The sequence below is a fragment of the Pseudophryne corroboree genome, unplaced genomic scaffold (genome assembly GCF_028390025.1).
Source record: "Pseudophryne corroboree isolate aPseCor3 unplaced genomic scaffold, aPseCor3.hap2 scaffold_359, whole genome shotgun sequence".
Classification (NCBI taxonomy): Eukaryota; Metazoa; Chordata; class Amphibia; order Anura; family Myobatrachidae; genus Pseudophryne; species Pseudophryne corroboree.
The window spans coordinates 200,573-220,998 of record NW_026970014.1 but is presented as its reverse complement, the minus strand read 5'-3'; the positions used below and the strand labels follow the sequence as shown (position 1 = coordinate 220,998).

General features: G+C 49.7%; 34 non-coding genes across 34 annotated transcripts; 4 read left to right on the top strand and 30 right to left on the bottom strand.

The window, feature by feature from the left end:
* Nucleotides 1-246: 246 nt before the first annotated feature.
* Nucleotides 247-410, top strand: LOC135020875 (U1 spliceosomal RNA). The gene has a single exon (XR_010218224.1). It is a non-coding gene; the product is annotated as a U1 spliceosomal RNA (small nuclear RNA).
* Nucleotides 411-562: 152 nt separating this feature from the next.
* Nucleotides 563-725, top strand: LOC135020795 (U1 spliceosomal RNA). The gene has a single exon (XR_010218146.1). It is a non-coding gene; the product is annotated as a U1 spliceosomal RNA (small nuclear RNA).
* Nucleotides 726-1,396: 671 nt separating this feature from the next.
* Nucleotides 1,397-1,560, top strand: LOC135020778 (U1 spliceosomal RNA). Its single transcript, XR_010218129.1, has one exon. It is a non-coding gene; the product is annotated as a U1 spliceosomal RNA (small nuclear RNA).
* Nucleotides 1,561-1,712: 152 nt separating this feature from the next.
* LOC135020806 (U1 spliceosomal RNA) lies at nucleotides 1,713-1,875 on the top strand. The gene has a single exon (XR_010218157.1). It is a non-coding gene; the product is annotated as a U1 spliceosomal RNA (small nuclear RNA).
* A 1,500-nt stretch (nucleotides 1,876-3,375) lies between these two features.
* On the bottom strand, nucleotides 3,376-3,538 carry LOC135020801 (U1 spliceosomal RNA). The gene has a single exon (XR_010218152.1). It is a non-coding gene; the product is annotated as a U1 spliceosomal RNA (small nuclear RNA).
* A 152-nt stretch (nucleotides 3,539-3,690) lies between these two features.
* Nucleotides 3,691-3,854, bottom strand: LOC135020853 (U1 spliceosomal RNA). The gene has a single exon (XR_010218203.1). It is a non-coding gene; the product is annotated as a U1 spliceosomal RNA (small nuclear RNA).
* Nucleotides 3,855-4,527: 673 nt separating this feature from the next.
* Nucleotides 4,528-4,690, bottom strand: LOC135020815 (U1 spliceosomal RNA). The gene has a single exon (XR_010218166.1). It is a non-coding gene; the product is annotated as a U1 spliceosomal RNA (small nuclear RNA).
* A 152-nt stretch (nucleotides 4,691-4,842) lies between these two features.
* On the bottom strand, nucleotides 4,843-5,006 carry LOC135020859 (U1 spliceosomal RNA). The gene has a single exon (XR_010218209.1). It is a non-coding gene; the product is annotated as a U1 spliceosomal RNA (small nuclear RNA).
* A 675-nt stretch (nucleotides 5,007-5,681) lies between these two features.
* Nucleotides 5,682-5,844, bottom strand: LOC135020805 (U1 spliceosomal RNA). Its single transcript, XR_010218156.1, has one exon. It is a non-coding gene; the product is annotated as a U1 spliceosomal RNA (small nuclear RNA).
* Nucleotides 5,845-5,996: 152 nt separating this feature from the next.
* Nucleotides 5,997-6,160, bottom strand: LOC135020852 (U1 spliceosomal RNA). Its single transcript, XR_010218202.1, has one exon. It is a non-coding gene; the product is annotated as a U1 spliceosomal RNA (small nuclear RNA).
* A 674-nt stretch (nucleotides 6,161-6,834) lies between these two features.
* LOC135020810 (U1 spliceosomal RNA) lies at nucleotides 6,835-6,997 on the bottom strand. Its single transcript, XR_010218161.1, has one exon. It is a non-coding gene; the product is annotated as a U1 spliceosomal RNA (small nuclear RNA).
* A 152-nt stretch (nucleotides 6,998-7,149) lies between these two features.
* LOC135020858 (U1 spliceosomal RNA) lies at nucleotides 7,150-7,313 on the bottom strand. Its single transcript, XR_010218208.1, has one exon. It is a non-coding gene; the product is annotated as a U1 spliceosomal RNA (small nuclear RNA).
* Nucleotides 7,314-7,988: 675 nt separating this feature from the next.
* On the bottom strand, nucleotides 7,989-8,151 carry LOC135020798 (U1 spliceosomal RNA). Its single transcript, XR_010218149.1, has one exon. It is a non-coding gene; the product is annotated as a U1 spliceosomal RNA (small nuclear RNA).
* Nucleotides 8,152-8,303: 152 nt separating this feature from the next.
* On the bottom strand, nucleotides 8,304-8,467 carry LOC135020872 (U1 spliceosomal RNA). Its single transcript, XR_010218221.1, has one exon. It is a non-coding gene; the product is annotated as a U1 spliceosomal RNA (small nuclear RNA).
* A 674-nt stretch (nucleotides 8,468-9,141) lies between these two features.
* LOC135020834 (U1 spliceosomal RNA) lies at nucleotides 9,142-9,304 on the bottom strand. Its single transcript, XR_010218184.1, has one exon. It is a non-coding gene; the product is annotated as a U1 spliceosomal RNA (small nuclear RNA).
* A 152-nt stretch (nucleotides 9,305-9,456) lies between these two features.
* On the bottom strand, nucleotides 9,457-9,620 carry LOC135020843 (U1 spliceosomal RNA). The gene has a single exon (XR_010218194.1). It is a non-coding gene; the product is annotated as a U1 spliceosomal RNA (small nuclear RNA).
* Nucleotides 9,621-10,282: 662 nt separating this feature from the next.
* On the bottom strand, nucleotides 10,283-10,445 carry LOC135020823 (U1 spliceosomal RNA). Its single transcript, XR_010218173.1, has one exon. It is a non-coding gene; the product is annotated as a U1 spliceosomal RNA (small nuclear RNA).
* A 152-nt stretch (nucleotides 10,446-10,597) lies between these two features.
* Nucleotides 10,598-10,761, bottom strand: LOC135020851 (U1 spliceosomal RNA). Its single transcript, XR_010218201.1, has one exon. It is a non-coding gene; the product is annotated as a U1 spliceosomal RNA (small nuclear RNA).
* Nucleotides 10,762-11,435: 674 nt separating this feature from the next.
* On the bottom strand, nucleotides 11,436-11,598 carry LOC135020812 (U1 spliceosomal RNA). Its single transcript, XR_010218163.1, has one exon. It is a non-coding gene; the product is annotated as a U1 spliceosomal RNA (small nuclear RNA).
* A 152-nt stretch (nucleotides 11,599-11,750) lies between these two features.
* On the bottom strand, nucleotides 11,751-11,914 carry LOC135020857 (U1 spliceosomal RNA). Its single transcript, XR_010218207.1, has one exon. It is a non-coding gene; the product is annotated as a U1 spliceosomal RNA (small nuclear RNA).
* A 674-nt stretch (nucleotides 11,915-12,588) lies between these two features.
* On the bottom strand, nucleotides 12,589-12,751 carry LOC135020814 (U1 spliceosomal RNA). The gene has a single exon (XR_010218165.1). It is a non-coding gene; the product is annotated as a U1 spliceosomal RNA (small nuclear RNA).
* A 152-nt stretch (nucleotides 12,752-12,903) lies between these two features.
* Nucleotides 12,904-13,067, bottom strand: LOC135020856 (U1 spliceosomal RNA). Its single transcript, XR_010218206.1, has one exon. It is a non-coding gene; the product is annotated as a U1 spliceosomal RNA (small nuclear RNA).
* Nucleotides 13,068-13,742: 675 nt separating this feature from the next.
* Nucleotides 13,743-13,905, bottom strand: LOC135020809 (U1 spliceosomal RNA). The gene has a single exon (XR_010218160.1). It is a non-coding gene; the product is annotated as a U1 spliceosomal RNA (small nuclear RNA).
* A 152-nt stretch (nucleotides 13,906-14,057) lies between these two features.
* Nucleotides 14,058-14,221, bottom strand: LOC135020868 (U1 spliceosomal RNA). Its single transcript, XR_010218217.1, has one exon. It is a non-coding gene; the product is annotated as a U1 spliceosomal RNA (small nuclear RNA).
* A 675-nt stretch (nucleotides 14,222-14,896) lies between these two features.
* Nucleotides 14,897-15,059, bottom strand: LOC135020797 (U1 spliceosomal RNA). The gene has a single exon (XR_010218148.1). It is a non-coding gene; the product is annotated as a U1 spliceosomal RNA (small nuclear RNA).
* A 152-nt stretch (nucleotides 15,060-15,211) lies between these two features.
* Nucleotides 15,212-15,375, bottom strand: LOC135020871 (U1 spliceosomal RNA). The gene has a single exon (XR_010218220.1). It is a non-coding gene; the product is annotated as a U1 spliceosomal RNA (small nuclear RNA).
* Nucleotides 15,376-16,049: 674 nt separating this feature from the next.
* LOC135020833 (U1 spliceosomal RNA) lies at nucleotides 16,050-16,212 on the bottom strand. The gene has a single exon (XR_010218183.1). It is a non-coding gene; the product is annotated as a U1 spliceosomal RNA (small nuclear RNA).
* A 152-nt stretch (nucleotides 16,213-16,364) lies between these two features.
* Nucleotides 16,365-16,528, bottom strand: LOC135020842 (U1 spliceosomal RNA). The gene has a single exon (XR_010218193.1). It is a non-coding gene; the product is annotated as a U1 spliceosomal RNA (small nuclear RNA).
* Nucleotides 16,529-17,190: 662 nt separating this feature from the next.
* LOC135020822 (U1 spliceosomal RNA) lies at nucleotides 17,191-17,353 on the bottom strand. The gene has a single exon (XR_010218172.1). It is a non-coding gene; the product is annotated as a U1 spliceosomal RNA (small nuclear RNA).
* Nucleotides 17,354-17,505: 152 nt separating this feature from the next.
* On the bottom strand, nucleotides 17,506-17,669 carry LOC135020772 (U1 spliceosomal RNA). The gene has a single exon (XR_010218123.1). It is a non-coding gene; the product is annotated as a U1 spliceosomal RNA (small nuclear RNA).
* Nucleotides 17,670-18,343: 674 nt separating this feature from the next.
* LOC135020811 (U1 spliceosomal RNA) lies at nucleotides 18,344-18,506 on the bottom strand. Its single transcript, XR_010218162.1, has one exon. It is a non-coding gene; the product is annotated as a U1 spliceosomal RNA (small nuclear RNA).
* Nucleotides 18,507-18,658: 152 nt separating this feature from the next.
* LOC135020855 (U1 spliceosomal RNA) lies at nucleotides 18,659-18,822 on the bottom strand. Its single transcript, XR_010218205.1, has one exon. It is a non-coding gene; the product is annotated as a U1 spliceosomal RNA (small nuclear RNA).
* Nucleotides 18,823-19,496: 674 nt separating this feature from the next.
* Nucleotides 19,497-19,659, bottom strand: LOC135020813 (U1 spliceosomal RNA). Its single transcript, XR_010218164.1, has one exon. It is a non-coding gene; the product is annotated as a U1 spliceosomal RNA (small nuclear RNA).
* A 152-nt stretch (nucleotides 19,660-19,811) lies between these two features.
* Nucleotides 19,812-19,975, bottom strand: LOC135020854 (U1 spliceosomal RNA). The gene has a single exon (XR_010218204.1). It is a non-coding gene; the product is annotated as a U1 spliceosomal RNA (small nuclear RNA).
* Nucleotides 19,976-20,426: the final 451 nt, after the last annotated feature.

Genomic DNA, 20,426 nt, shown 5'->3' with positions numbered 1-20,426 from the left:
TATGCAAATCCATCTGCTGCAGGCCTTTCCCCAGGAATGCTTGCACTAGTTGTTGCATTTGGTTTGTTGTTTGGGGGTGCTTCAGTATTAGGCAGCCTTCTGCCCTCCCATGTTCATCTGAAAATATGTGTTCTCCCTGGAGTTGTTGTCCCCAGATGAGAGTTCCCTTGTGCTGCCTCAGTTGAATCTCCTTTACTTGACAGAGATGTGCCTGAGCAGCGGCCCTCCCCAGCCCTATCCCAAATCATACTTATTTTGCATAGGAGATACCATGGTCATGAAGATTGTTCTCCCAGGGTGAGGTTCATTCATTGCATTCTAGGTATGCTGACCCCTGTGATTTCCCCAAATGTGGGAAACTCGACTGCATTATTTGTGGTAGTGGGGGACTGTGTTTGTTCTTTCCTCTGGTCAGCTCTGGTAAAAGTCAGATTTATTTGTCTCAGATCTTCTTCTAGCCTTGTTCTTCTTTCGAGAGTTTCCTTGTGCTGCCTCGGTTGGATCTCCTTCACTTGACAGGGGGGTGCCCGAGCAGCGACCCTCCCCAGCTCTAGCCCAACTCCTACTTACCTGCCAGGTGAGATACTATGATCATGAAGGTGCTTCTCCCAGGGCAAGGCTCACCCATTGCACTCTGGGTGTGCTGCTCCTGTGATTTCCCCAAATGTGGGAAACTTGACTGCATAATTTGTGTTTCCCCTGGTCGGCTCTCGTTTAATTCAGATCTCTTTGTCTCAGGTCTCTCTCCAGCCTAGTTTGCTGTCTGTTTCCACTTCTCTTTTCTTGAGCCGCTCCCTTCTATGCCCTTGCGCACTATCCTGACTTCTCCCGTCTGCTTAATTTGTGCCTTCCAACGCACAATGCGAACTACAGGTAGTGCTGCAGGGCCCACACCCTTTTACTTGCCTTACAGAGTAGCTCTGGAGCTGTTACAGTGCCCAGCTGCTGCAAGAAATCAGCTTGAATGCTTCAGGGGCTGGGGCATAGCCAACATGAGCCCCACACCGAAGGAGGGTGGAGGTGTTTAATGCGAGCTAGGGGTCATCCAAGCGCCGCAAAAGGCCGCCATGCCCTGCACGCCCCTTTTCTCTTTTCATATGCAGACGAGGGTTGAAGCCAACTTTGACTCACTGCTTGGATGACATCACCATATGCAAATCCATCTGCTGCAGGCCTTTCCCCAGGAATGCTTGCACTAGTTGTTGCATTTGGTTTGTTGTTTGGGGGTGCTTCAGTATTAGGCAGCCTTCTGCCCTCCCATGTTCATCTGAAAATATGTGTTCTCCCTGGAGTTGTTGTCCCCAGATGAGAGTTCCCTTGTGCTGCCTCAGTTGAATCTCCTTTACTTGACAGAGATGTGCCTGAGCAGCGGCCCTCCCCAGCCCTATCCCAAATCATACTTATTTTGCATAGGAGATACCATGGTCATGAAGATTGATCTCCCAGGGTGAGGTTCATTCATTGCATTCTGGGTATGCTGACCCCTATAATTTCCCCAAATGTGGGAAAGTCGACTGCATTATTTGTGGTAGTGGAGGACTGTGTTTGTGCTTTCCTCTGGTCAGCTCTGGTAAAAGTCAGATTTCTTTGTCTTAGATCTTCCTCTAGCCTTGTTCTTCTTTCGAGAGTTCCCTTGTGCTGCCTCAGTTGGATCTCCTTCACTTGACAGGGGGGTGCCCGAGCAGCGACCCTCCCCAGCTCTAGACCAACTCCTACTTACCTGCCAGGTGAGATACTATGATCAGGAAGGTGCTTCTCCCAGGGCAAGGCTCACCCATTGCACTCTGGGTGTGCTGCTCCTGTGATTTCCCAAAATGTGGGACACTTGACTGCATAATTTGTGTTTCCTCTGGTCGGCTCTCGTATAATTCAGATCTCTTTGTATCAGGTCTCTCTCCAGCCTAGTTTGCTGTCTGTTTCCACTTCTCTTTACTTGAGCCGTTCCCTTCTATGCCCTTGCGCATTATCCTGACTTCTCCCGTCTGCTTACTTTGTGCCTTCCAACGCACAATGCGAACTACAGGTAGTGCTGCAGGGCCCACACCCTTTTACTTGCCTTAAAGAGCAGCTCTGGAGCTGTTACAGTGCCCAGCTGCTGCAAGAAATCAGCTTAAATGCTTCAGGGGCTGGGGCATGGCCAACATGAGCCCTACACCGAAGGAGGGTGGGGGTGTTTAATGCGAACTAGGGGTCATCCAAGCGCCGCAAAAGGCCGCCATGCCCTGCATAACCCTTTTCTCTTTTCATATGCAGATGAGGGTTCCAGCCAACTTTGGCCCACTGCTTGGATGACATCACTGTATGCAAATCCGTCTTCTGCAGACCTTCCCCCAGGAATGCTTGTACTAGTTGTTGCATTTGGTTTGTTGTTTGGGGTGCTTCAGTATTAGGCAGCCTTCTGCCCTCCCATGTTCATCTGAAAATATGTGTTCTCCCTGCAGTTGTTGTCCCCAGATGAGAGTTCCCTTGTGCTGCCTCAGTTGAATCTCCTTTACTTGACAGAGATGTGCCTGAGCAGCAGCCCTCCCCAGCCCTATCCCAAATCATACTTATTTTTCATAGGAGATACCATGGTCATGAAGATTGATCTCCCAGGGTGAGGATCATTCATTGCATTCTGGGTATGCTGACCCATATGATTTCCCCAAATGTGGGAAACTCGACTGCATTATTGACCATGGTATCTCCTATGCAAAATAAGTATGATTTGGGATAGGGCTGGGGAGGGCCTCTGCTCAGGCATATCTCTGTCAAGTAAAGGAGATTCAACTGAGGCAGCACAAGGGAACTCTCATCTGGGGACAACAACTGCAGGGAGGACACATATTTTCAGATGAACATGGGAGTGCAGAAGGCTGCCCAATACTGAAGCACCTTCAAACAACAAACCAAATGCAACAACTAGTGCAAGCATTCCTGGGGGAAGGCCTGCAGCAGATGGATTTGCATATGGTGATGTCATCCAAGCAGTGGGTCAAAGTTGGCTTCAACCCTCGTCTGCATATGAAAAGAGAAAAGGGGTGTGCAGGGCATGGCGGCCTTTTGCGGTGCTTGGATGACCACTAGTTCGCCTTAAACACCTCCACCCTCCTTCGGTGTGGGGCTCATGTTGGCTATGCCCCAGCCCCTTAAGCATTCAAGCTGATTTCTTGCAGCAACTGGAAACTGTAACAGCTCCAGAGCTGCTCTGTAAGGCAAGTAAAAGGGTGTGGGCCCTGCAGCACTACCTGTAGTTCGCATTGTGCGTTGGAAGGCACAAAGTAAGCAGACGGGAGAAGTCAGGATAGTGCGCAAGGGCATAGAAGGGAGCAGCTCAAGAAAAGAGAAGTGGAAACAGACAGCAAACTAGGCTGGAGAGAGACCTGAGACAAAGAGATCTGAATTATACGAGAGCCGACCAGGGGAAACACAAAATATGCAGTCAAGTGTCCCACATTTGGGGAAATCGCAGGAGCAGCACACCCAGAGTGCAATGGGTGAGCCTTGCCCTGGGAGAAGCACCTTCATGATCATAGTATCTCACCTGGCAGGTAAGTAGGAGTTGGGCTAGAGCTGGGGAGGGTCGCTGCTCAAGCACCCCCCTGTCAAGTGAAGGAGATCCAACTGAGGCAGCACAAGGGAACTCTCGAAAGAAGAACAAGGCTAGAGGAAGATCTGAGACAAAGAAATCTGACTTTTACCAGAGCTGACCAGAGGAAAACACAAACACAGTCCCCCACTACCACAAATAATGCAGTCGAGTTTCCCACATTTGGGGAAATCACAGGGGTCAGCATACCCAGAATGCAATGAATGAACCTCACCCTGGGAGAACAATCTTCATGACCATGGTATCTCCTATGCAAAATAAGTATGATTGGGATAGGGCTGGGGAGGGCCGCTGCTCAGGCACATCTCTGTCAAGTAAAGGAGATTCAACAGAGGCAGCACAAGGGAACTCTCATCTGGGGACAACAACTGCAGGGAGAACACATATTTTCAAATGAACATGGGAGGGCAGAAGGCTGCCTAATACTGAAGCACCCCCAAACAACAAACCAAATGCAACAACTAGTACAAGCATTCCTGGGGGAAGGTCTGCAGAAGACGGATTTGCATACAGTGATGTCATCCAAGCAGTGGGCCAAAGTTGGGTGGAACCCTCATCTGCATATGAAAAGAGAAAAGGGGTATGCAGGGCATGGCGGACTTTTGCGGTGCTTGGATGACCCTTAGTTCGCATTAAACACCCCCACCCTCCTTCGGTGTGGGGCTCATGTTGGCAATGCCCCAGCCCCTGAAGCATTCAAGCTGATTTCTTGCAGCAGCTTGGCACTGTAACAGCTCCAGAGCTGCTCTGTAAGGCAAGTAAAAGGGTGTGGGCCCTGCAGCACTACCTGTAGTTCGCATTGTGCATTGGAAGGCACAAAGTAAGCAGACAGGAGTAGAAGTCAGGATAGTGCACATGTGTATAGAAGGGAGAGGCTCAAAAAAAAAGAAGTGGAAACAGACAGCAAACTAGGCTGGAGAGAGACCTGAGACAAAGAGATCTGAATTATATGAAAGCCGACCAGTGGAAACACAAATTATGCAGTTAAGTGTCCCACATTAGGGGAAATCGCAGGAGCAGCACACCCAGAGTGCAATGGGTGAGCCTTGCCCTGGGAGAAGTACCTTCCTGATCATAGTATCTCACCTGGCAGGTAAGTAGGAGTTGGGCTAGAGCTGGGGAGGGTCACTGCTCGGGCACCCCCCTGTCAAGTGAAGGAGATCCAACTGAGGCAGCACAAGGAAACTCTCGAAAGAAGAACAAGGCTAGAGGAAGATCTGAGACAAAGAAATCTGACTTTTACCAGAGCTGACCAGAGGAAAGCACAAACACAGTCCCCCACTACCACAAATAATGCAGTCAAGTTTCCCACATTTGGGGAAATCACAGGGGTCAGCATACCCAGAATGCAATGAATGAACCTCACCCTGGGAGAACAATCTTCATGACCATGGTATCTCCTATGCAAAATAAGTATGATTTGGGATAGGGCTGGGGAGGGCCGCTGCTCAGGCATATCTCTGTCAAGTAAAGGAGATTCAACTGAGGCAGCACAAGGGAACTCTCATCTGGGGACAACAACTGCAGGGAGAACACTTATTTTCAAATGAACATGGGAGGGCAGAAGGCTGCCTAATACTGAAGCACCCCCAAACAACAAACCAAATGCAACAACTAGTACAAGCATTCCTGGGGGAAGGTCTGCAGAAGACGGATTTGCATACAGTGATGTCATCCAAGCACTGGGCCAAAGTTGGCTGGAACCCTCATCTGCATATGAAAAGAGAATAGGGGTATGCAGGGCATGGCGGCCTTTTGCGGCGCTTGGATGACCCTTAGTTCGCATTAAACACCCCCACCCTCCTTCGGTGTGGGGCTCATATTGGCAATGCCCCAGCCCCTGAAGCATTCAAGCTGATTTCTTGCAGCAGCTTGGCACTGTAACAGCTCCAGAGCTGCTCTGTAAGGCAAGTAAAAGGGTGTGGGCCCTGCAGCACTGCCTGTAATTTGCATTGTGCATTGGAAGGCCCAAAGTAAGCAGACAGGAGGAGAAGTCAGGATAGTGCACAAGGGTATAGAAGGGAGGGGCTCAAAAAAAAAAGAAGTGGAAACAGACAGCAAACTAGGCTGGAGAGAGACCTGAGACAAAGAGATCTGAATTATATGAAAGCCGACCAGTGGAAATACAAATTATGCAGTCAAGTTTCCCACATTTGGGGAAATCACAGGGGCAGCACACCCGGAGTGCAATGGGTGAGCCTTGCCCTGGGAGAAGCACCTTCATGATCATAGTATCTCACCTGGCAGGTAAGTAGGAGTTGGGCTAGAGCTGGGGAGGGTCGCTGCTCGGGCACCCCCCTGTCAAGGGAAGGAGATCCAACTGAGGCAGCACAAGGGAACTCTCGAAAGAAGAACAAGGCTAGAGGAAGATCTGAGACAAAGAAATCTGACTTTTACCAGAGCTGACCAGAGGAAAACACAAACACAGTCCCCCACTACCACAAATAATGCAGTCGAGTTTCCCACATTTGGGGAAATCACAGGGGTCAGCATACCCAGAATGCAATGAATGAACCTCACCCTGGGAGAACAATCTTCATGACCATGGTATCTCCTATGCAAAATAAGTATGATTGGGATAGGGCTGGGGAGGGCCGCTGCTCAGGCACATCTCTGTCAAGTAAAGAAGATTCAACAGAGGCAGCACAAGGGAACTCTCATCTGGGGACAACAACTGCAGGGAGAACACATATTTTCAAATGAACATGGGAGGGCAGAAGGCTGCCTAATACTGAAGCACCCCCAAACAACAAACCAAATGCAACAACTAGTACAAGCATTCCTGGGGGAAGGTCTGCAGAAGACGGATTTGCATACAGTGATGTCATCCAAGCAGTGGGCCAAAGTTGGCTGGAACCCTCATCTGCATATGAAAAGAGAAAAGGGGTATGCAGGGCATGGCGGCCTTTTGCGGTGCTTGGATGACCCTTAGTTCGCATTAAACACCCCCACCCTCCTTCGGTGTGGGGCTCATGTTGGCAATGCCCCAGCCCCTGAAGCATTCAAGCTGATTTCTTGCAGCAGCTTGGCACTGTAACAGCTCCAGAGCTGCTCTGTAAGGCAAGTAAAAGGGTGTGGGCCCTGCAGCACTACCTGTAGTTCGCATTGTGCGTTGGAAGGCACAAAGTAAGCAGACAGGAAGAGAAGTCAGGATAGTGCACAAGGGTATAGAAGGGAGGGGCTCAAAAAAAAAAGAAGTGGAAACAGACAGCAAACTAGGCTGGAGAGAGACCTTAGACAAAGATATCTGAATTATATGAAAGCCGACCAGTGGAAACACAAATTATGCAGTTAAGTGTCCCACATTAGGGGAAATTGCAGGAGCAGCACACCCAGAGTGCAATGGGTGAGCCTTGCCCTGGGAGAAGTACCTTCCTGATCATAGTATCTCACCTGGCAGGTAAGTAGGAGTTGGGCTAGAGCTGGGGAGGGTCACTGCTCGGGCACCCCCCTGTCAAGTGAAGGAGATCCAACTGAGGCAGCACAAGGGAACTCTCGAAAGAAGAACAAGGCTAGAGGAAGATCTGAGACAAAGAAATCTGACTTTTACCAGAGCTGACCAGAGGAAAGCACAAACACAGTCCCCCACTACCACAAATAATGCAGTCAAGTTTCCCACATTTGGGGAAATCACAGGGGTCAGCATACCCAGAATGCAATGAATGAACCTCACCCTGGGAGAACAATCTTCATGACCATGGTATCTCCTATGCAAAATAAGTATGATTTGGGATAGGGCTGGGGAGGGCCGCTGCTCAGGCATATCTCTGTCAAGTAAAGGAGATTCAACTGAGGCAGCACAAGGGAACTCTCATCTGGGGACAACAACTGCAGGGAGAACACTTATTTTCAAATGAACATGGGAGAGCAGAAGGGTGCCTAATACTGAAGCACCCCCAAACAACAAACCAAATGCAACAACTAGTACAAGCATTCCTGGGGGAAGGTCTGCAGAAGACGGATTTGCATACAGTGATGTCATCCAAGCAGTGGGCCAAAGTTGGCTGAAACCCTCATCTGCATATGAAAAGAGAATAGGGGTATGCAGGGCATGGCGGCCTTTTGCGGCGCTTGGATGACCCTTAGTTCGCATTAAACACCCCCACCCTCCTTCGGTGTGGGGCTCATATTGGCAATGCCCCATCCCCTGAAGCATTCAAGCTGATTTCTTGCAGCAGCTTGGCACTGTAACAGCTCCAGAGCTGCTCTGTAAGGCAAGTAAAAGGGTGTGGGCCCTGCAGCACTGCCTGTAATTTGCATTGTGCATTGGAAGGCCCAAAGTAAGCAGACAGGAGGAGAAGTCAGGATAGCGCACAAGGGTATAGAAGGGAGGGGCTAAAAAAAAAAAGAAGTGGAAACAGACAGCAAACTAGGCTGGAGAGAGACCTGAGACAAAGAGATCTGAATTATATGAAAGCCGACCAGTGGAAATACAAATTATGCAGTCAAGTTTCCCACATTTGGGGAAATCACAGGGACAGCACACCCAGAGTGCAATGGGTGAGCCTTGCCCTGGGAGAAGCACCTTCATGATCATAGTATCTCACCTGGCAGGTAAGTAGGAGTTGGGCTAGAGCTGGGGAGGGTCGCTGCTCAAGCACCCCCCTGTCAAGTGAAGGAGATCCAACTGAGGCAGCACAAGGGAACTCTCGAAAGAAGAACAAGGCTAGAGGAAGATCTGAGACAAAGAAATCTGACTTTTACCAGAGCTGACCAGAGGAAAACACAAACACAGTCCCCCACTACCACAAATAATGCAGTCGAGTTTCCCACATTTGGGGAAATCACAGGGGTCAGCATACCCAGAATGCAATAAATGAACCTCACCCTGGGAGAACAATCTTCATGACCATGGTATCTCCTATGCAAAATAAGTATGATTTGGGATAGGGCTGGGGAGGGCCGCTGCTCAGGCACATCTCTGTCAAGTAAAGGAGATTCAACAGAGGCAGCACAAGGGAACTCTCATCTGGGGACAACAACTGCAGGGAGAACACATATTTTCAAATGAACATGGGAGGGCAGAAGGCTGCCTAATACTGAAGCACCCCCAAACAACAAACCAAATGCAACAACTAGTACAAGCATTCCTGGGGGAAGGTCTGCAGAAGACGGATTTGCATACAGTGATGTCATCCAAGCAGTGGGCCAAAGTTGGCTGGAACCCTCATCTGCATATGAAAAGAGAAAAGGGGTATGCAGGGCATGGCGGCCTTTTGCGGTGCTTGGATGACCCTTAGTTCGCATTAAACACCCCCACCCTCCTTCGGTGTGGGGCTCATGTTGGCAATGCCCCAGCCCCTGAAGCATTCAAGCTGATTTCTTGCAGCAGCTTGGCACTGTAACAGCTCCAGAGCTGCTCTGTAAGGCAAGTAAAAGGGTGTGGGCCCTGCAGCACTACCTGTAGTTCGCATTGTGCGTTGGAAGGCACAAAGTAAGCAGACAGGAGGAGAAGTCAGGATAGTGCACAAGGGTATAGAAGGGAGGGGCTCAAAAAAAAAGAAGTGGAAACAGACAGCAAACTAGGCTGGAGAGAGACCTGAGACAAAGAGATCTGAATTATATGAAAGCCGACCAGTGGAAACACAAAGTATGCGGTTAAGTGTCCCACATTTGGGGAAATCGCAGGAGCAGCACACCCAGAGTGCAATGGGTGAGCCTTGCCCTGGGAGAAGTACCTTCCTGATCATAGTATCTCACCTGGCAGGTAAGTAGGAGTTGGGCTAGAGCTGGGGAGGGTCGCTGCTCGGGCACCCCCCTGTCAAGTGAAGGAGATCCAACTGAGGCAGCACAAGGGAACTCTCGAAAGAAGAACAAGGCTAGAGGAAGATCTGAGACAAAGAAATCTGACTTTTACCAGAGCTGACCAGAGGAAAGCACAAACACAGTCCCCCACTACCACAAATAATGCAGTCGAGTTTCCCACATTTGGGGAAATCACAGGGGTCAGCATACCCAGAATGCAATGAATGAACCTCACCCTGGGAGAACAATCTTCATGACCATGGTATCTCCTATGCAAAATAAGTATGATTTGGGATAGGGCTGGGGAGGGCCGCTGCTCAGGCATATCTCTGTCAAGTAAAGGAGATTCAACTGAGGCAGCACAAGGGAACTCTCATCTGGGGACAACAACTGCAGGGAGAACACTTATTTTCAAATGAACCCTGGGAGAGCAGAAGGCTGCCTAATACTGAAGCACCCCCAAACAACAAACCAAATGCAACAACTAGTACAAGCATTCCTGGGGGAAGGTCTGCAGAAGACGGATTTGCATACAGTGATGTCATCCAAGCAGTGGGCCAAAGTTGGCTGGAACCCTCATCTGCATATGAAAAGAGAATAGGGGTATGCAGGGCATGGCGGCCTTTTGCGGCGCTTGGATGACCCCTAGTTCGCATTAAACACCTCCACCCTCCTTCGGTGTGGGGCTATGCCCCAGCCCCTGAAACATTCAAGCTGATTTCTTGCAGCAGCTGGGCACTGTAACAGCTCCAGAGCTGCTCTGTAAGGCAAGTTAAAGGGTGTAGGCCCTGCAGCACTACCTGTAGTTTGCATTGTGCGTTGGAATGCACAAAGTAAGCAGACGGGAGAAGTCAGGATAGTGCGCAAGGGCATAGAAGGGAGCAACTCAAGAAAAGAGAAGTGGAAACAGACAGCAAACTAGGCTGGAGAGAGACCTGAGACAAAGAGATCTGAATTATACGAGAGCCGACCAGGGGAAACACAAATTATGCAGTCAAGTGTCCAACATTTGGGGAAACCGCAGGAGCAGCACACCCAGAGTGCAATGGGTGAGCCTTGCCCTGGGAGAAGCACCTTCATGATCATAGTATCTCACCTGGCAGGTAAGTAGGAGTTGGGCTAGAGCTGGGGAGGGTCGCTGCTCAAGCACCCCCCTGTCAAGTGAAGGAGATCCAACTGAGGCAGCACAAGGGAACTCTCGAAAGAAGAACAAGGCTAGAGGAAGATCTGAGACAAAGAAATCTGACTTTTACCAGAGCTGACCAGAGGAAAACACAAACACAGTCCCCCACTACCACAAATAATGCAGTCGAGTTTCCCACATTTGGGGAAATCACAGGGGTCAGCATACCCAGAATGCAATGAATGAACCTCACCCTGGGAGAACAATCTTCATGACCATGGTATCTCCTATGCAAAATAAGTATGATTGGGATAGGGCTGGGGAGGGCCGCTGCTCAGGCACATCTCTGTCAAGTAAAGGAGATTCAACAGAGGCAGCACAAGGGAACTCTCATCTGGGGACAACAACTGCATGGAGAACACATATTTTCAAATGAACATGGGAGGGCAGAAGGCTGCCTAATACTGAAGCACCCCCAAACAACAAACAAAATGCAACAACTAGTACAAGCATTCCTGGGGGAAGGTCTGCAGAAGACGGATTTGCATACAGTGATGTCATCCAAGCAGTGGGCCAAAGTTGGCTGGAACCCTCATCTGCATATGAAAAGAGAAAAGGGGTATGCAGGGCATGGCGGCCTTTTGCGGTGCTTGGATGACCCTTAGTTCGCATTAAACACCCCCACCCTCCTTCGGTGTGGGGCTCATGTTGGCAATGCCCCAGCCCCTGAAGCATTCAAGCTGATTTCTTGCAGCAGCTTGGCACTGTAACAGCTCCAGAGCTGCTCTGTAAGGCAAGTAAAAGGGTGTGGGCCCTGCAGCACTACCTGTAGTTCGCATTGTGCGTTGGAAGGCACAAAGTAAGCAGACAGGAGGAGAAGTCAGGATAGTGCACAAGGGTATAGAAGGGAGGGGCTCAAAAAAAAAAGAAGTGGAAACAGACAGCAAACTAGGCTGGAGATAGACCTGAGACAAAGAGATCTGAATTATATGAAAGCCGACCAGTGGAAACACAAATTATGCAGTTAAGTGTCCCACATTAGGGGAAATTGCAGGAGCAGCACACCCAGAGTGCAATGGGTGAGCCTTGCCCTAGGAGAAGTACCTTCCTGATCATAGTATCTCACCTGGCAGGTAAGTAGGAGTTGGGCTAGAGCTGGGGAGGGTCACTGCTCGGGCACCCCCCTGTCAAGTGAAGGAGATCCAACTGAGGCAGCACAAGGGAACTCTCGAAAGAAGAACAAGGCTAGAGGAAGATCTGAGACAAAGAAATCTGACTTTTACCAGAGCTGACCAGAGGAAAGCACAAACACAGTCCCCCACTACCACAAATAATGCAGTCAAGTTTCCCACATTTGGGGAAATCACAGGGGTCAGCATACCCAGAATGCAATGAATGAACCTCACCCTGGGAGAACAATCTTCATGACCATGGTATCTCCTATGCAAAATAAGTATGATTTGGGATAGGGCTGGGGAGGGCCGCTGCTCAGGCATATCTCTGTCAAGTAAAGGAGATTCAACTGAGGCAGCACAAGGGAACTCTCATCTGGGGACAACAACTGCAGGGAGAACACTTATTTTCAAATGAACATGGGAGAGCAGAAGGGTGCCTAATACTGAAGCACCTCCAAACAACAAACCAAATGCAACAACTAGTACAAGCATTCCTGGGGGAAGGTCTGCAGAAGACGGATTTGCATACAGTGATGTCATCCAAGCAGTGGGCCAAAGTTGGGTGGAACCCTCATCTGCATATGAAAAGAGAAAAGGGGTATGCAGGGCATGGCGGCCTTTTGCGGTGCTTGGATGACCCTTAGTTCGCATTAAACACCCCCACCCTCCTTCGGTGTGGGGCTCATGTTGGCAATGCCCCAGCCCCTGAAGCATTCAAGCTGATTTCTTGCAGCAGCTTGGCACTGTAACAGCTCCAGAGCTGCTCTGTAAGGCAAGTAAAAGGGTGTGGGCCCTGCAGCACTACCTGTAGTTCGCATTGTGCGTTGGAAGGCACAAAGTAAGCAGACAGGAGTAGAAGTCAGGATAGTGCACATGGGTATAGAAGGGAGAGGCTCAAAAAAAAAGAAGTGGAAACAGACAGCAAACTAGGCTGGAGAGAGACCTGAGACAAAGAGATCTGAATTATATGAAAGCCGACCAGTGGAAACACAAATTATGCAGTTAAGTGTCCCACATTAGGGGAAATCGCAGGAGCAGCACACCCAGAGTGCAATGGGTGAGCCTTGCCCTGGGAGAAGTACCTTCCTGATCATAGTATCTCACCTGGCAGGTAAGTAGGAGTTGGGCTAGAGCTGGGGAGGGTCACTGCTCGGGCACCCCCCTGTCAAGTGAAGGAGATCCAACTGAGGCAGCACAAGGGAACTCTCGAAAGAAGAACAAGGCTAGAGGAAGATCTGAGACAAAGAAATCTGACTTTTACCAGAGCTGACCAGAGGAAAGCACAAACACAGTCCCCCACTACCACAAATAATGCAGTCAAGTTTCCCACATTTGGGGAAATCACAGGGGTCAGCATACCCAGAATGCAATGAATGAACCTCACCCTGGGAGAACAATCTTCATGACCATGGTATCTCCTATGCAAAATAAGTATGATTTGGGATAGGGCTGGGGAGGGCCGCTGCTCAGGCATATCTCTGTCAAGTAAAGGAGATTCAACTGAGGCAGCACAAGGGAACTCTCATCTGGGGACAACAACTGCAGGGAGAACACTTATTTTCAAATGAACATGGGAGGGCAGAAGGCTGCCTAATACTGAAGCACCCCCAAACAACAAACCAAATGCAACAACTAGTACAAGCATTCCTGGGGGAAGGTCTGCAGAAGACGGATTTGCATACAGTGATGTCATCCAAGCACTGGGCCAAAGTTGGCTGGAACCCTCATCTGCATATGAAAAGAGAATAGGGGTATGCAGGGCATGGCGGCCTTTTGCGGCGCTTGGATGACCCTTAGTTCGCATTAAACACCCCCACCCTCCTTCGGTGTGGGGCTCATATTGGCAATGCCCCAGCCCCTGAAGCATTCAAGCTGATTTCTTGCAGCAGCTTGGCACTGTAACTGCTCCAGAGCTGCTCTGTAAGGCAAGTAAAAGGGTGTGGGCCCTGCAGCACTGCCTGTAATTTGCATTGTGCATTGGAAGGCCCAAAGTAAGCAGACAGGAGGAGAAGTCAGGATAGTGCACAAGGGTATAGAAGGGAGGGGCTCAAAAAAAAAAGAAGTGGAAACAGACAGCAAACTAGGCTGGAGAGAGACCTGAGACAAAGAGATCTGAATTATATGAAAGCCGACCAGTGGAAACACAAATTATGCAGTTAAGTGTCCCACATTAGGGGAAATTGCAGGAGCAGCACACCCAGAGTGCAATGGGTGAGCCTTGCCCTGGGAGAAGTACCTTCCTGATCATAGTATCTCACCTGGCAGGTAAGTAGGAGTTGGGCTAGAGCTGGGGAGGGTCACTGCTCGGGCACCCCCCTGTCAAGTGAAGGAGATCCAACTGAGGCAGCACAAGGGAACTCTCGAAAGAAGAACAAGGCTAGAGGAAGATCTGAGACAAAGAAATCTGACTTTTACCAGAGCTGACCAGAGGAAAGCACAAACACAGTCCCCCACTACCACAAATAATACAGTCAAGTTTCCCACATTTGGGGAAATCACAGGGGTCAGCATACCCAGAATGCAATGAATGAACCTCACCCTGGGAGAACAATCTTCATGACCATGGTATCTCCTATGCAAAATAAGTATGATTTGGGATAGGGCTGGGGAGGGCCGCTGCTCAGGCATATCTCTGTCAAGTAAAGGAGATTCAACTGAGGCAGCACAAGGGAACTCTCATCTGGGGACAACAACTGCAGGGAGAACACTTATTTTCAAATGAACATGGGAGAGCAGAAGGGTGCCTAATACTGAAGCACCCCCAAACAACAAACCAAATGCAACAACTAGTACAAGCATTCCTGGGGGAAGGTCTGCAGAAGACGGATTTGCATACAGTGATGTCATCCAAGCAGTGGGCCAAAGTTGGCTGAAACCCTCATCTGCATATGAAAAGAGAATAGGGGTATGCAGGGCATGGCGGCCTTTTGCGGCGCTTGGATGACCCTTAGTTCGCATTAAACACCCCCACCCTCCTTCGGTGTGGGGCTCATATTGGCAATGCCCCATCCCCTGAAGCATTCAAGCTGATTTCTTGCAGCAGCTTGGCACTGTAACAGCTCCAGAGCTGCTCTGTAAGGCAAGTAAAAGGGTGTGGGCCCTGCAGCACTGCCTGTAATTTGCATTGTGCATTGGAAGGCCCAAAGTAAGCAGACAGGAGGAGAAGTCAGGATAGCGCACAAGGGTATAGAAGGGAGGGGCTAAAAAAAAAAAGAAGTGGAAACAGACAGCAAACTAGGCTGGAGAGAGACCTGAGACAAAGAGATCTGAATTATATGAAAGCCGACCAGTGGAAATACAAATTATGCAGTCAAGTTTCCCACATTTGGGGAAATCACAGGGACAGCACACCCAGAGTGCAATGGGTGAGCCTTGCCCTGGGAGAAGCACCTTCATGATCATAGTATCTCACCTGGCAGGTAAGTAGGAGTTGGGCTAGAGCTGGGGAGGGTCGCTGCTCAAGCACCCCCCTGTCAAGTGAAGGAGATCCAACTGAGGCAGCACAAGGGAACTCTCGAAAGAAGAACAAGGCTAGAGGAAGATCTGAGACAAAGAAATCTGACTTTTACCAGAGCTGACCAGAGGAAAACACAAACACAGTCCCCCACTACCACAAATAATGCAGTCGAGTTTCCCACATTTGGGGAAATCACAGGGGTCAGCATACCCAGAATGCAATAAATGAACCTCACCCTGGGAGAACAATCTTCATGACCATGGTATCTCCTATGCAAAATAAGTATGATTTGGGATAGGGCTGGGGAGGGCCGCTGCTCAGGCACATCTCTGTCAAGTAAAGGAGATTCAACAGAGGCAGCACAAGGGAACTCTCATCTGGGGACAACAACTGCAGGGAGAACACATATTTTCAAATGAACATGGGAGGGCAGAAGGCTGCCTAATACTGAAGCACCCCCAAACAACAAACCAAATGCAACAACTAGTACAAGCATTCCTGGGGGAAGGTCTGCAGAAGACGGATTTGCATACAGTGATGTCATCCAAGCAGTGGGCCAAAGTTGGCTGGAACCCTCATCTGCATATGAAAAGAGAAAAGGGGTATGCAGGGCATGGCGGCCTTTTGCGGTGCTTGGATGACCCTTAGTTCGCATTAAACACCCCCACCCTCCTTCGGTGTGGGGCTCATGTTGGCAATGCCCCAGCCCCTGAAGCATTCAAGCTGATTTCTTGCAGCAGCTTGGCACTGTAACAGCTCCAGAGCTGCTCTGTAAGGCAAGTAAAAGGGTGTGGGCCCTGCAGCACTACCTGTAGTTCGCATTGTGCGTTGGAAGGCACAAAGTAAGCAGACAGGAGGAGAAGTCAGGATAGTGCACAAGGGTATAGAAGGGAGGGGCTCAAAAAAAAAGAAGTGGAAACAGACAGCAAACTAGGCTGGAGAGAGACCTGAGACAAAGAGATCTGAATTATATGAAAGCCGACCAGTGGAAACACAAAGTATGCGGTTAAGTGTCCCACATTTGGGGAAATCGCAGGAGCAGCACACCCAGAGTGCAATGGGTGAGCCTTGCCCTGGGAGAAGTACCTTCCTGATCATAGTATCTCACCTGGCAGGTAAGTAGGAGTTGGGCTAGAGCTGGGGAGGGTCGCTGCTCGGGCACCCCCCTGTCAAGTGAAGGAGATCCAACTGAGGCAGCACAAGGGAACTCTCGAAAGAAGAACAAGGCTAGAGGAAGATCTGAGACAAAGAAATCTGACTTTTACCAGAGCTGACCAGAGGAAAGCACAAACACAGTCCCCCACTACCACAAATAATGCAGTCGAGTTTCCCACATTTGGGGAAATCACAGGGGTCAGCATACCCAGAATGCAATGAATGAACCTCACCCTGGGAGAACAATCTTCATGACCATGGTATCTCCTATGCAAAATAAGTATGATTTGGGATAGGGCTGGGGAGGGCCGCTGCTCAGGCATATCTCTGTCAAGTAAAGGAGATTCAACTGAGGCAGCACAAGGGAACTCTCATCTGGGGACAACAACTGCAGGGAGAACACTTATTTTCAAATGAACCCTGGGAGAGCAGAAGGCTGCCTAATACTGAAGCACCCCCAAACAACAAACCAAATGCAACAACTAGTACAAGCATTCCTGGGGGAAGGTCTGCAGAAGACGGATTTGCATACAGTGATGTCATCCAAGCAGTGGGCCAAAGTTGGCTGGAACCCTCATCTGCATATGAAAAGAGAATAGGGGTATGCAGGGCATGGCGGCCTTTTGCGGCGCTTGGATGACCCCTAGTTCGCATTAAACACCTCCACCCTCCTTCGGTGTGGGGCTATGCCCCAGCCCCTGAAACATTCAAGCTGATTTCTTGCAGCAGCTGGGCACTGTAACAGCTCCAGAGCTGCTCTGTAAGGCAAGTTAAAGGGTGTAGGCCCTGCAGCACTACCTGTAGTTTGCATTGTGCGTTGGAATGCACAAAGTAAGCAGACGGGAGAAGTCAGGATAGTGCGCAAGGGCATAGAAGGGAGCAACTCAAGAAAAGAGAAGTGGAAACAGACAGCAAACTAGGCTGGAGAGAGACCTGAGACAAAGAGATCTGAATTATACGAGAGCCGACCAGGGGAAACACAAATTATGCAGTCAAGTGTCCAACATTTGGGGAAACCGCAGGAGCAGCACACCCAGAGTGCAATGGGTGAGCCTTGCCCTGGGAGAAGCACCTTCATGATCATAGTATCTCACCTGGCAGGTAAGTAGGAGTTGGGCTAGAGCTGGGGAGGGTCGCTGCTCAAGCACCCCCCTGTCAAGTGAAGGAGATCCAACTGAGGCAGCACAAGGGAACTCTCGAAAGAAGAACAAGGCTAGAGGAAGATCTGAGACAAAGAAATCTGACTTTTACCAGAGCTGACCAGAGGAAAACACAAACACAGTCCCCCACTACCACAAATAATGTAGTCGAGTTTCCCACATTTGGGGAAATCACAGGGGTCAGCATACCCAGAATGCAATGAATGAACCTCACCCTGGGAGAACAATCTTCATGACCATGGTATCTCCTATGCAAAATAAGTATGATTGGGATAGGGCTGGGGAGGGCCGCTGCTCAGGCACATCTCTGTCAAGTAAAGGAGATTCAACAGAGGCAGCACAAGGGAACTCTCATCTGGGGACAACAACTGCATGGAGAACACATATTTTCAAATGAACATGGGAGGGCAGAAGGCTGCCTAATACTGAAGCACCCCCAAACAACAAACCAAATGCAACAACTAGTACAAGCATTCCTGGGGGAAGGTCTGCAGAAGACGGATTTGCATACAGTGATGTCATCCAAGCAGTGGGCCAAAGTTGGCTGGAACCCTCATCTGCATATGAAAAGAGAAAAGGGGTATGCAGGGCATGGCGGCCTTTTGCGGTGCTTGGATGACCCTTAGTTCGCATTAAACACCCCCACCCTCCTTCGGTGTGGGGCTCATGTTGGCAATGCCCCAGCCCCTGAAGCATTCAAGCTGATTTCTTGCAGCAGCTTGGCACTGTAACAGCTCCAGAGCTGCTCTGTAAGGCAAGTAAAAGGGTGTGGGCCCTGCAGCACTACCTGTAGTTCGCATTGTGCGTTGGAAGGCACAAAGTAAGCAGACAGGAGGAGAAGTCAGGATAGTGCACAAGGGTATAGAAGGGAGGGGCTCAAAAAAAAAAGAAGTGGAAACAGACAGCAAACTAGGCTGGAGATAGACCTGAGACAAAGAGATCTGAATTATATGAAAGCCGACCAGTGGAAACACAAATTATGCAGTTAAGTGTCCCACATTAGGGGAAATTGCAGGAGCAGCACACCCAGAGTGCAATGGGTGAGCCTTGCCCTAGGAGAAGTACCTTCCTGATCATAGTATCTCACCTGGCAGGTAAGTAGGAGTTGGGCTAGAGCTGGGGAGGGTCACTGCTCGGGCACCCCCCTGTCAAGTGAAGGAGATCCAACTGAGGCAGCACAAGGGAACTCTCGAAAGAAGAACAAGGCTAGAGGAAGATCTGAGACAAAGAAATCTGACTTTTACCAGAGCTGACCAGAGGAAAGCACAAACACAGTCCCCCACTACCACAAATAATGCAGTCAAGTTTCCCACATTTGGGGAAATCACAGGGGTCAGCATACCCAGAATGCAATGAATGAACCTCACCCTGGGAGAACAATCTTCATGACCATGGTATCTCCTATGCAAAATAAGTATGATTTGGGATAGGGCTGGGGAGGGCCGCTGCTCAGGCATATCTCTGTCAAGTAAAGGAGATTCAACTGAGGCAGCACAAGGGAACTCTCATCTGGGGACAACAACTGCAGGGAGAACACTTATTTTCAAATGAACATGGGAGAGCAGAAGGGTGCCTAATACTGAAGCACCTCCAAACAACAAACCAAATGCAACAACTAGTACAAGCATTCCTGGGGGAAGGTCTGCAGAAGACGGATTTGCATACAGTGATGTCATCCAAGCAGTGGGCCAAAGTTGGGTGGAACCCTCATCTGCATATGAAAAGAGAAAAGGGGTATGCAGGGCATGGCGGCCTTTTGCGGTGCTTGGATGACCCTTAGTTCGCATTAAACACCCCCACCCTCCTTCGGTGTGGGGCTCATGTTGGCAATGCCCCAGCCCCTGAAGCATTCAAGCTGATTTCTTGCAGCAGCTTGGCACTGTAACAGCTCCAGAGCTGCTCTGTAAGGCAAGTAAAAGGGTGTGGGCCCTGCAGCACTACCTGTAGTTCGCATTGTGCGTTGGAAGGCACAAAGTAAGCAGACAGGAGTAGAAGTCAGGATAGTGCACATGGGTATAGAAGGGAGAGGCTCAAAAAAAAAGAAGTGGAAACAGACAGCAAACTAGGCTGGAGAGAGACCTGAGACAAAGAGATCTGAATTATATGAAAGCCGACCAGTGGAAACACAAATTATGCAGTTAAGTGTCCCACATTAGGGGAAATCGCAGGAGCAGCACACCCAGAGTGCAATGGGTGAGCCTTGCCCTGGGAGAAGTACCTTCCTGATCATAGTATCTCACCTGGCAGGTAAGTAGGAGTTGGGCTAGAGCTGGGGAGGGTCACTGCTCGGGCACCCCCCTGTCAAGTGAAGGAGATCCAACTGAGGCAGCACAAGCGAACTCTCGAAAGAAGAACAAGGCTAGAGGAAGATCTGAGACAAAGAAATCTGACTTTTACCAGAGCTGACCAGAGGAAAGCACAAACACAGTCCCCCACTACCACAAATAATGCAGTCAAGTTTCCCACATTTGGGGAAATCACAGGGGTCAGCATACCCAGAATGCAATGAATGAACCTCACCCTGGGAGAACAATCTTCATGACCATGGTATCTCCTATGCAAAATAAGTATGATTTGGGATAGGGCTGGGGAGGGCCGCTGCTCAGGCATATCTCTGTCAAGTAAAGGAGATTCAACTGAGGCAGCACAAGGGAACTCTCATCTGGGGACAACAACTGCAGGGAGAACACTTATTTTCAAATGAACATGGGAGGGCAGAAGGCTGCCTAATACTGAAGCACCCCCAAACAACAAACCAAATGCAACAACTAGTACAAGCATTCCTGGGGGAAGGTCTGCAGAAGACGGATTTGCATACAGTGATGTCATCCAAGCACTGGGCCAAAGTTGGCTGGAACCCTCATCTGCATATGAAAAGAGAATAGGGGTATGCAGGGCATGGCGGCCTTTTGCGGCGCTTGGATGACCCTTAGTTCGCATTAAACACCCCCACCCTCCTTCGGTGTGGGGCTCATATTGGCAATGCCCCAGCCCCTGAAGCATTCAAGCTGATTTCTTGCAG